The 13121-nt window shown below is 32.4% G+C and overlaps 1 pseudogene; it reads right to left on the reverse strand.

Moving 5' to 3' along the window:
- Positions 1-13052, reverse strand: part of LOC111628580 — a 34749-nt pseudogene extending 21697 nt beyond the window's left edge.
- Between the last annotated feature and the right edge of the window lie 69 nt (positions 13053-13121).

A 13121-nucleotide genomic window follows, 5' to 3' on the forward strand; every position in this document is an offset into this window, starting at 1 on the left:
AGAAGAATTAATAAAATTTAGTTAATAATTATGTTAAAAGTATACAAAATTTTATTAATTCTTCAACCATTTTTGAAAATTCCAGAATTTATTCTAAATGTAATATCGCTGTCTTCCTCTGCGACCCTTTCACTTCTAAAAATTTGCATAATTGTGTTAAACTACTATAAAGTAGTGCAACATTTGATTGCTAATAACTCTGATCAACACTTTTAGTGAATGCTACAAATTTAAAATAGAGTTTGTATACTTTTAACGTTGGAGTGTCTTCTAATAAATTTTATTAAAATTTATTAGAAGACACTCCAACAGTTCCCTTGTAAGTTAAATTGAAATGTTCTATTCTAGGTTAATTTCTTCATTTGTTTTCTGGTTCTGAAAAATGATAACAAACTTAACATTACCTTATACAAATTAATTATATAAACACAACAAAGCAAGGAATTCTTTTATAACATCTGTAGAGTTCTCAATGTATCTACTGGACAATATCTCAATAAGTGAACAAATGGCTTAAAAATATGCTGATTTTCAAATATAATTCAAGTGGAAGCATTTTACATTTCAATTAAATTTTTCAAGTAACTCCAAGACTTTTTCATGGACTATCTGTCTCAGATATATTGGGTCTCATTTCTCATCACCCAGAGCATTGTGTGCCTAGTCAAATCCATAATAGACATGGAAAAAAAACCTTCTTAATAGAGTTAAAAAAACTCCCAAACTACAGGCCATGCAAAATTCCAAATGACTGAATTTTACCTTCAAACTTATTAAATAATGTTACTATAATGTTATTTTATAAAGTTCAAAATTACAATTTGAATGGATAACTAGTAACAAAATCAAAACCATGAATAATTTTCCAGCATGAAGAGTTTGTATAACAAATGTTTTTGGTTTATTTTACAAACCTACTTCAGATTTGAAATTATACAATTCAAAATTCCCAAACAGGATAGAAATGTATAAAATTAGAAGCAGGTTTATAAAAATCTGAAAATGTTTGTTATACAAACTCTGCACTGAAAAATTTTGCAAGGTGTTGATTTTCTTACTTGTTATTTTAATATCATTGAATATAATTTACTGAGAACTTCTATACTTAAAATGACATTTATTATTAAAATGATGTGTAATTCTTCAAAATCCTCAACACCAACATGTTCTGTTATGTTGGTATTAAGATAATATTGATTGCAAAAGAAGCATGGCTTTTTTTCTGTGAATGTTCTACACCAGGAATCACCAAACATTTTTCACAGCGGGCCAGATAACTGAGAGAATGACAAGCGCAGGCCATATAACCATTTTGTTCAGTACAGAACACTAATACACAATTAATAAAGACAATCAGCATATTTATTTACCAGTACACAAACATGATCATTGTAGCAAGCTCTTAGAAACTTCATTGCAGGTACTTAAGCAAAAAGTGCTCTGATATCCAAAGTCACAAAACTTTGCCAAATTTTTTATTTCACTGATTTATCTAAAAATTATATTACTGTCAGATGCAAAAATCAGATTGGACCAATTTTGGCACTTTTACTTACACTTATTTTAATTTTTTTTCACATAGTAAGTTTATCTACAACCTATGATATTTCCATGTAAATAATTTTATTTTAGCTTGTTTGTGGCACAGTGGGGCAACAAGCTGGGTGAACTGACCGTACGGGCCATAGTTTGGTAACCCGTTCTAAACCTAACCTAACAATAAGAACAAATCAGTGAACAAATAGTGACGTTAATTAACAGGTCTTAAACAAGAAAATAATTAAATAAAAATTGTTTTGAAGCAATCATCATTCAATGTTAAGGTTAATAAAAGAGATAACTGGAACTTCTTTTTCATTTTATACAGAATTTTAAATACACAAAGTAATGTATGGTTTACATGATTTCCTAATTAATTCACTCTTACCTGATTAAAATAATCAAATTCACAGTTGTGTTTCCATTCAAGCAAAATACATACATAGTAAAAAATATACTGAAGAATACAAAAAAAAATTCAGAATCTTCACAATCTGTCATTTCACAGTCATCATTGACAAACTAAAAAAAAAAAAAAAAACACAAATCTTCCTTTAGATGGCATTTTATTTAAGGCTACATTTCAGTAAAAAAAAAAATGTAAATTGGTTAATAAAGTGAAGATTTATGATTTTGGTTGTCAATGGTGACTGTGAAATGATAGACTGTGAAGAAAAATATCATTTATATTCTTCAATATATTTTTTACTATGTAAATTACTGTTGGACATTTTTAATGAAAATAAATACAGTTGTTTTAGTGTTGATCATGCATTTTCAAATATCAATGATAATGATTTAGAAGTTCAAAGAGAAATTAAAATATACAAAATACTATCAAACGATAACAATTTATTAACGCTTTAATAATTTTTTCATCTTTCAGAATTTTAAGGATAATGCTGAGTTATAACTTTTTTCAAAAGAAAATCACATTTAATTCCTAATAGTACATATTTGGACAAATTAAACTATTAAGTCTATCCGAAAGTTCTGTTAGCTTTTGACATCAAAGTTCAAAACATGAACATCTTTATTTGAAACATATATGGTTGCCTCTTTTTACCATTGTATTTCTACATATGTGCTATTCTAAATTTACTGAAACAATGGTTTCATCATCTCAGTATTAAACAATATTACATAAAAATAAGCAAATAAGTAAAAAAAATGAGAAAATTCAAAGAAAATTTATAAACATTATTTCAAATTTGTTAAAAATTAATTTTAAGATATTAAATAAACTTACCTCTTCATCACTATTATCAAATACTGATGATTTCTCTATAGTTTTTTTTACTTTGTTTGGTATTATTAAACCATACCTGAAAAATATAGAAAAGTTTAAAAAATTAATTCCTACAGTAATAAATTAAACATATACGTAAATTTGTTTTCAATGTACATACACTGATGACTCAATATAACATGGACCCACATACAACATAGACAGTCCTTAAATACAAATTTATCACTCAAAACAAAACAGATGGTAGAATGTTTTTATTCAAATTTAAATTTTTTCAGAACATAAATCCTATCATCAGAATCCCCAAACAAAAAGTATTGAACATACATTTAAGCATTATATTATATGATAAAACACTTCAAAAATTAAACTGGTAAGATGGACAGAAACTAGAATCACATCTCAAAACAAAAAGGTTGTAGTTACTACACAAATTGAAGTAAAAATAAACTAAAGAATAAAAATAGAATGTAAAACATTATAAAAGTAACAAATATGAAAATGAGAAGCACAATAGCCATCTTTCTTCTTTTTCACAGAATTTTAATTATCCAAATCCATAGTTCAAGATCTGTTTTTTTTTTCTTCTTTCTTTTTTGTTTAAGGCAAACTCCCTTGATATGATTGTGGGTACTCAGCTATTTTGAAAGGTAGCTGTCTGAAAAATAGGTACAGTACAATGATCTCCACATTGTACCAAACAAGTATAGTGTTCCTGTTGGTGATTGATTCCTCTGTGAGGGCTGTGGAAGTTTGGAAATTCTTGCCTTTATGAAATCTTTATGATTCTTTATGCTTATGAGTCTAATCTTTAATGTACAGTATGTTCTACTGATGTAATAAAAAACCTGAAATGTTCTGTCATAATAAAATGCTTAAACAGATGTTTGAATTTTCAAATGCTCAAAAAGCATTAGTATATGTTATTGACATTTTTTGACATATTCCATTTTTTTTCTTTGTGAATTCTGGAGATGGAATTAATGACCCAAAAAAATATTTAAATCTGAATTTAAAAAAAGTTTCCTTAACAGTTCTAGCATTTCATGGAGTCATCTATCAATAGTTTATGTAAGTGTATAATTATTTTAATTGTAAATAAAGATTAAAAAAGTAATTATTATTGAAATATTAACAGCCTTAATATTATTGACACCAAATCACTTTCCATAGTATGGAAATGTTATTAAATGGAAAGAATTAATTCTAATCTAGGTGTTAATTCCTTGTTACTTTAGTTATAACACAGTTGAACCTGTATATCTCAAACATATTCATCTTAAAATGTCTTTATCTCAAAATTTATTTTCCCCCTGCATTTTCAGCATAAATTCAGTATATTTTCCATGCTTATCTCAAATAATTTTCTCCAAAACCTCTACATCTCAAATTATGGACTGTCAATAATAAATTCAAAGCTCAGCAACTACATTTCAATAGCATAAATTACACTTGAAAAACATCTTTTGCAATACAATATATACTGTAGTTGCAATTAACACTTGTTTTCTGATTGATTTTGGCTTGTGTCTTATTGGTCGAAGAAAGTCAGGCATCAGAAACTATTGACAATCTATTTCTGTTAATGTGTCAAAAATATTTTATTGGGCTGCAATTTGAAAAAAATTGTAGATCTATAAATTCCCACTGTCATCCATCTGTTCGTCCGCCTATTTTTTCTTAATCTTGAAAATGAAGTTAGATAGCTGAAAGACGTGACCATATATGGAAACCTTTGGAGCAAGAGGTCCTGAATATGATCTTCTGAACTATATATGATCTTCTGATACAATCAGCAGTCATGTTATTTCAATTTAAAACTTTTCCCCTGAAAGCAGTTAACAGATCACTGGCATGACAGGAAAAGTATGATGTACAAAGGCAAGACACTACAGTACTAATTTGGGATGGAGAGCATACATTTTAATCACATACTCCAAACCGATTATGGGGTGCAAATAAACAAAACAAACATTTTCAAACTTCACCTGAGTTCTTCATCAGGCATTGTAATGTTTACCCAATGGATCTTCATAAAAGCTTTTGGAATAAAAATTTGAACAAACATTTGAATATAAATTCAAAAAATTAAAAACTACGTCGCACCTGCGCAATCAATTGCCCTACCAGGACTCAACAAATGCTAAATTGTGTTATCAATCAACTCTTGCCAGGCCATTGACAAACCATTTCCTCTTTATAATTTATGCATGTTGATGTAAAATTGGATTTAAATATCTGCACGGCTCCAACCATCTGAGGTGTTCCGTGGGAGCAAAGCTAGGTTTATGTGCACACTGTGATCAATTCAGAGTATGTGATTAACTATATCCCAGTGTGATGAGTGGCTGTATACATTTTAAATTAAATTAATTAAAAATATTGTGAGGTCACTGAATTAGGGATCAACAAATGTCAGGATTTATCAAATATAGAGAGGATGGAGTGAGGCAGACACCTGCACTTACAATTAAACCCATTTATTAATGCCAAATCTTACACAATCGACTTTCCTATAACACTGTACATATATTCCATTCTTTATGAAATTAGTGTTTTACAATACCTTGAATACATGAGCCAATCACAGCCCAGCACATATGCAGTTTACGGACTACGGCTGCTTGAAAGGTTTTCTTCCATAAAATTAATAGATTCTAGACTAATTCGACTCAACATTTCCAAAATATGTATAATTTTTTGGGAATAATCCATATACATAGGTGTATAAGCTTAAATCCGCTGTGTTTTAGTCAGAAAAACACACGTTTTTTTCTTAGAAAGCAAAAACAAATTTATTCAAAGTACTTTCCCTCACTAGTGACACATTTGTTCCATCTCTCGGGCAATGTGTGGATACCATGCCAAAAAAATTTCTTCTCTTTCGAGGCAAACCACTCATCAAGCCATTTTCGGACGTCTTCGTAAGAATCGAAGTGCCGCTCAGCAAAAGAGGTGATAGTCAGAAGGGGCCAGGTCTGGTGAATAAGCGGGATGGGGTAGCACCTCCCAGTTGAGTGTCTCCAAGTAGTTTCGGACCAATGTTGACACATGCGATGGTGCATTGTCATGGAGGAAAATCAGCTTGTCGTGTCTTTGCTGATAATCCGGCCTTTTTTCACGCAGAGCACAGTGCAATTTGATCAGTTGTTGGTGGTAGCGGTGAGCATTGACAGTTTCACCAGGTTTCAACAGCTCATAGTAACAATACCCTGCTGATCCCACCAAACACACAGCATTGTCTTCCATCCAAAGCGATTTGGCCTTGGGAAAGATGTTGATGGTTTGCCTGGATCAATCCACGATTTCTTGCGTTTAGGATTCTCAAAATATATCCATTTCTCATTGCCAGTTACAATCCGATGCAGAAACGACTTTCTTTTTTGTCTGGCGAGCAAGATTTCGCATGTGTTTTGGCGTCGCTACATCTGCCTATCGTTCAATTCATGCGGCACCCATTTTCCGATCTTCTGAATCTTTCCCATGGCACATAGATGCATGGAAATGGCTGGTTGAGTAACACCCAATTGCTCGGCAAGCATTTTTTGCAATTGGGTATCATCCTCATCCAAAAGAGCCTTCAGTTGATGGTCCTCAACCTTCCTGGGCTGATTTTCACGCTTCTTGTCGCTCAGGTAAAAATTTCCATCTTTGAACTGACGAAACCAATCTCTGCACGTGGTTTCCGATAAAGCTCTGTCTCCATAAGCCTCCACAAGCATTCGATGTGCTTCGGCAGCCGATTTCTTCAAATTACAGCAGAAAAGCAAAGCTTGCCGCATATGCTCTTTTTCTGGGCACAAAAGTAGACATGATTACAAAAAAAAAATATATGTTGTTGTATGAAATATCTGATGATGTGCACTGATTAATGTTGACAGACGTCAAAATCATCAAAAAAAATAATATGGCGTCGTCATGGTAACTTAATATGCTCGCTTAAGCCATCTATTAGCAAACAGCGGATTTAAGCTTATACACCTGGTAAAGTATGCTATAAACAAAAAATTGTAGGATTTCTTAACGAGTGTGCACTGTTCAACGACGCCATTGCTTAAGCTTGTTTTCGTCGTGGAGCTTGTCATCGAATGGCGCTCACGTGCTTCCTGATAAATTATTCTTTTTGCGAAAAATTTGCTGAACTTTGGAGACGTCATTAATATAAATATAATTTTTATGGACGTTAAATAATAAATGGTTTTTAGTAGGTCCGCTGCTCGTTTAAATTCAATGATTTTTACGATATCCACTATTGGTCTAGATTCGACCAATCCTGTCGCGACATAAGTCGGTGATGACGTTTTACCGAATTATACGAGTTTTTTTAGCTTGTTCGTATGAATACTGTCGCAATTTTTTCACCGTGATATAAAAATCCGAACTATAGGAACCCGTGTTATAGGGGGTTGACTGTATTTTAAAAAGCATCTAATCGACAGTTGGAGATGGTTGGTTGGAAAGTCAATGGCCTGGGGCCGTCGGTCCAGATGTTTCTATGAGTGTCAGAAGTCTAGCAACAATGTGTTGAAAAAGAAAAACAATCTAAAGCAGAATGGTGAAGTTAGGGATGAAGAGTCTGTACATATAACACTAAAGACTAGTCAGATAACTCACAATGTGAGACAGAGAAAAGTCCATCTTTGACCTTCAGATCAGGGTTTTTAAAGAATTCTTCACTGGATCACTCACTTTCCAATTGGTCAGCATCTTGTATCAAGATAGATAACAACCATTTCGGCCATAAAGGGTCAAATTCGACACAGCGTATTTGTTTGATCAAGGAAAGTTAATCAGACTTTGAAATTTCTACTTGTAGTTACTTATTGTTTACAAATAAATTCTAGTAAGTCTGAAACAATCTCTTCACTAGTTCTCCTTTTTAAAGTTTAGTTTTTTTTGTACTCCCAACTAAAAAAAATTTTATTCTTTCCCATTTTTATTTACAGTTTTCTTCCAGTTTTTACAAGCATTAGAATCAAAGCTTGATCCCCTGAACACTTTTATTAAATTTTTAACATGTGAGCAAGTCTTACTCAGGCCTCACAATATGATTAAAAATTGCAGCCCAGCATTGTGACCATGTCACAATAAATAATTGCTCATTTATACCTAATACACGTATGTACTGTACTTGCTTGCTATTTATTATTATATTAATAAAATACTGTACCTCCAATCAAATCTATTACTGTTTACTATGTAGGAATGTCTATATTTCAAAACCTGTCTCAATTTTTTTCTTGTTTCCTTCAGATTCGAGATAGACAAGTTCAACTGTATTTCTATTATACAGTAGAGTCCCAAAAACTTGACCTAATGTGGACCAAAGGGTGGCCGAGTTTGTGAAAATGCCGGATTATCGAGAATGGGGTTAAAAAAGAATAAGTACGAGTGTTTCCTCAGAAAATAGCAAAAAGCATTAATGGAAAATGGCAAAAAAAGCATTAAAAACATTATATTACAGTAGAGTCTTGAAAACTTGGCACTCGATAACTCAGCCACACCCTGGCAGGGAAAAAAATACTTAGTTAATTAATTTTCATTATAGACAGCTTTATGCCTCAAAGTATTTTTCTGAGGTCTGTCTTATCAGGTAAATTACTGTACACAGTTCATTAATTTTCATTTTCATGTAGTAAAGGCTCTATGCCTTCATAAAGGATGTACTTTTCCTTTGTTTAAGGGTATTTGGGCAGTTTATTCTCTGTTGTATTCCTAAGTAAACAATACATACATGTACAGTACAGTATTTTCTGAGGAAACACTCATACTTATTTTTTTTAACCCCATTCCCGATAACCCAGCATTTTCACAAACTCGGCCACCCTTCGGTCCACATTAGGCCAAGTGTGAGACTACTGTATTATGCATTCCACTAAAGTACTTGATTATGTGTTGCTTTATAAATTTATTGAGTTCAAATTGCTAGCAAATTATTTAAATATGTATATATTATAAAATGACTTCAAAAAACCAAAATTAAAACATTAATTTTTTAAATCTGATTACATGACACAAATGGAATTGCTTTGTATCATTACTTGTTTCTAATTGTAAATGCATGTCATTCATTCTCATATTGATAACTATGCAAATATTGAAAGAAAAAAGAAATATCCTAATTTCCACATGATAGGGTTTCTTGGAAACACTGGTTTGGGAAATAACTTCTCCAGTGTGATAGTTGAATCTCAATTCACGTTTGGATCTGTATTCTTGTCCAAGGAAATTTCTATTAGTTTGGAGACGTGTCCACATTTAAACAGTTTCTCTCCTTTTTTTAAATTAATTTTTCTCAAGATTTTGGTAGAGATTGCATCAAAACCTCACTACTTTCTAACAAACATTATTTGTTTGTTCCGAAAAAAAGAAGCACGTGCTTCCCAGGGTTATTCCAAGCCTTTCTAAAAAAGGTACTCAAACGAGTACTAGATAACAAAAAATGGTACTAAGTTTTCTTTAAAAAAATTGATCAGTAATGTGCCATAGTATCTTCTAAAAATCGATATTAATATCGATAACACGACATATGTACATGCAGATTCAATACATTAAGTCAAAATAATCTACAGTCACTTCTCAAGTTATGACCACCTCGACTTACATCCAAAGTTGCAGAACTGCACCCCGTTGTAAGTTGAAAAGTGACTGTATTGACTAATGCAGACATTACTTTGACCATAAACTGCTGAATGTCTGTATATATTATGTTATATGTTACATCACTGCTTTTCAACCTTCTTGAATACGCAATCCCTTTACAAGTTAAAAAAATTATAGCGACCTCCAGGGCCATATTAAAACTATGTCAGTGATTTTAAAAACTACGTATTTAATTTTCTTTCTGTTGAGACCTAAATATCGATAAAAAACCAATTGTACTGTAAAATAAACAGGCACAGCCTTCTCACTGAAATTGTAGTTTTTTTTTTATTGTAGTGTAGGACCTCAAACACTTGTCTTTTTCTTTTACCCACGACCCCCCATGTAAGGCTTTGCGACCCCCTGGAGGAGTCGCGACCCACAGGTTCAAAAACACTGTGTTACATGCAGTGGTGATATTCGAAATATTTAACAAAGGGTTCGCTAACAGAAAATTTTTCCTTAACAATTTGTTTTTCACTCAAATGGTGCATTAGCAACATTAGTGCAAAAACTGACCTTAAGATATCCATATAAATAAAAAAGATGTGTTCACAAAATTAATTAAGTCAGTTAAAATTTAACATTGTTTATGCCAGAACTATATATATATATTTTTTTGATAAATAATAAAAAAGAGTGTTCAAAATGGTTTATTTTGTACATATTTTAATATTTTTCATTCAAAATATTTTATAAACATAAAAATTGGCTTTTTTTTAATCAGAAAAAGTCATAGGGAAAGCAGTTAAACAAGAAAAACTTTTCTAAATCATTTATTTTATCGTTAGGTATTATTATAATAATAGACAGATGTCATCCTCTTTCGAAATACAATATCTTTCTTATTTCGCTGTTGATAGCCCGACACATGCTCCGCAGTCATCTTGTATTTTCTAGCGCTCGTGGGATTGTGGGATCTCTCTTATGACTGGATCTAGTTTCGAGAACTCTCTCGAGTCGATTGCGATTGAACCTCGTTTTAGTCGAGATTGAAACGGTCGATGAAAGTTGCACTAGGCGAACAGAGTATAAGGCTCTAGTTTAGTAGTGTTACAGAGTATAATACGTATATTTTAATATATTTTTTAAAAGAAACAAAATCACTGACTTTTAATGGCTTTTCTATATTCCAGCATGGTCGATGGAAATGCAATGTACTTTTTTGAAAGGCTCTCCAAAGCTGTAGATACAGTTTTAATTATCCTACATACGCTTGATTTCGATGTTGAAGTCAGATCTCCCACTTCGTGATAAAAGTTTCCAGTGGCATAAAAACGTAAAGTGATCAATAACTGCAATAGAGGCGATATAGGATGGTTTCTTCTTGTATTATATGATGACAAGAGGTGCTTGATTGTCACATACAAGTATAACAGTTCTTTTAGAAAGCCTATACCTTTCGATAAACAGTTGATCGTCAAGCTTTTCAATAGGATTGGATCGATCACAAACTAATCGTCGTGGAATTCGAAAGTAATTTTGTATTATTTCGTTTTCATACACATACTCTGCAAAGTAAGACAAATCTTCCACCATGTTTGCCGAGATTAGTACACTAATTTGGTGGATTAGTTACTAATGCCAGATTACATCTAATCTTAGAATGGTGGAACGCAAAGTCAGTAATCCTGTATTAGTGATAGTTGTTAATCCTGCGATTTGCCTAATCGTCTGTTGGTGAAATAGGGGGTGAGAAATGTTACGTGCGTTTAACAACGGGTTCGGAAAACTTTGAAAATGTTAACAACGGGTTCGGTCGAACCTGTGTGAACCCGCTGAATATCACTACTGGTTACATGTAACACTATATATATTTTAATAAATATATATATAGTGTTACATGTAACATACAAAATTCATATATTGCAAGAAAGAAATGCTATTATTCCTCAATAACAATCAAATGAACAAAATGTTGAAACAAAAGTAATGAACATGAAGTACTAAACTTTAAAATAATTACATTGAAAAATCACTGGTAAGATCATTATCATCAGAATCTTCCTCACTAGGATGTTTTTGTATGGTTGAAGCAGATGACAGTTTCCAAGTGTAACATTTTATCGTTGTTGCTTTTAAGTAGCTCCTTTGCTAATAACAGTTCTTCACAGAAATCGGCAAGAACTCGATTTTGTAGTTTAGTTTTTCATAAAAATTTAATTGCAAAAAAATACGTTCAACTGTTGCAATTGAATGAGGAAGAAATAAAAACATCTATTTACTGCTAAAATAAAGTAAAAAAATATAGAATAAAAATGAATGTTTTGAAAGGTACTAAATTGAAAGGAAAGGTATTAGGATTTCATGAATAGTACTAGGAAAATGGTGTTGGGTATCTTGATACAGGAACAAGTAAAAAGGTACTAGATTAGTACAAAAATACTAGATAGAACAACACTGATGCCGCCTTTGTAGCCCCAATTTTGTTACTCGGCATAGTCGCTAGAGGCGCCTCGATCCAGTTTCACCGTTCCTTCCACTAGCTCTTTAAGACAATTCAAGCTCACCAGTGGCTGAATAAATAAAACCATTGAACACCAGTAGTTAGTCATTGGTTTATGCCTGACAAATGGTCTGGCAACCATGCAGTGTTCTGGGTTTTCTTTGTGTGTTTAATACCCCGTTCACACCAAGCATTTCGATCTAGATTGTGGCTAAGGTCGGAGAGAGTTCCGTGGTGCAAACGCTCTCGACCATTTCAATCTCGACTGAAACGAGGTTCTATCGTGATCGACTTGAGAGAGTTCTCGAAACTAGATTCAGTCATAAGAGAGATCCCACAATCCCACGTGCGCAAGAAATTATATTTTCTCGCGCACGTGCGATTGGCTGCTGATGGCTGCTGAACACGTATCGGGCTATCGACAGAGAAATAAAAAAAACATCTGGAGAGACGACGACATCTGTCTATTATTATATGTATGGCAAGAAAAAGTATTTATTTCTAACCAAAACTTCCATTTTGTTTGTTGGTGTTTGTGACTTACCGCATAGTTACGTCATTTTTATGATCGCGTGTAATAGCCAGGTTCTTCTTGAGCGGACTGCCTGTGCGAACAGCACGACGTTCGACTAGCAACAGTCACAATCCAGATTGTAGGTAAATCGAGATCGCAGTGAGTCATGGATTGTGTGCGAACGTAGTATAACACCTAAACAGAATCCAGTTTTCAAATAGGAAGTCCTGCTAGAAGTTACCCCATTGGTAGATCATCCATGAGTTCCGTTACCTTACTCCGTCAATCCACTGACACAAATTTTAAAGTCGAATTTTAATGTATTGTGAATAAAGTTACATTTCACGCTTGTATATAGTAAAAGTTTTTTATGAAAACTTTTGGGACACCCTGTATAATGCATAATTTACATCAGAAATATTTGAAAGTATGAAAACCAGTTTATTTGATAATTAATATTCTGCTTAATGCTCACTGTCACGTATTAAAGTATAAAGATAACTGATTTCGTATAAGACGCATAAATCATTATTTAAAAAGTGAGTTTTTAAAGTTAGCTAATTGAATTAAGAAGATATTAAACTTACTGTTTCTTCGCCGCCATCTTTGTCTTATGATGTAGGAACGTTGCCAATTCCATAAACGTAAATCAATCGACAACATATTTTTCCGATTACAGTATCTCTTTGTAAACTTTAAATTTTAAAAATTAATGTTTTTAATAAATTATC

The sequence above is a fragment of the Centruroides sculpturatus genome, unplaced genomic scaffold (genome assembly GCF_000671375.1).
Source record: "Centruroides sculpturatus isolate CEXI.00-Female unplaced genomic scaffold, Cexi_2.0 scaffold403, whole genome shotgun sequence".
NCBI classification, from domain to species: domain Eukaryota; kingdom Metazoa; phylum Arthropoda; class Arachnida; order Scorpiones; family Buthidae; genus Centruroides; species Centruroides sculpturatus.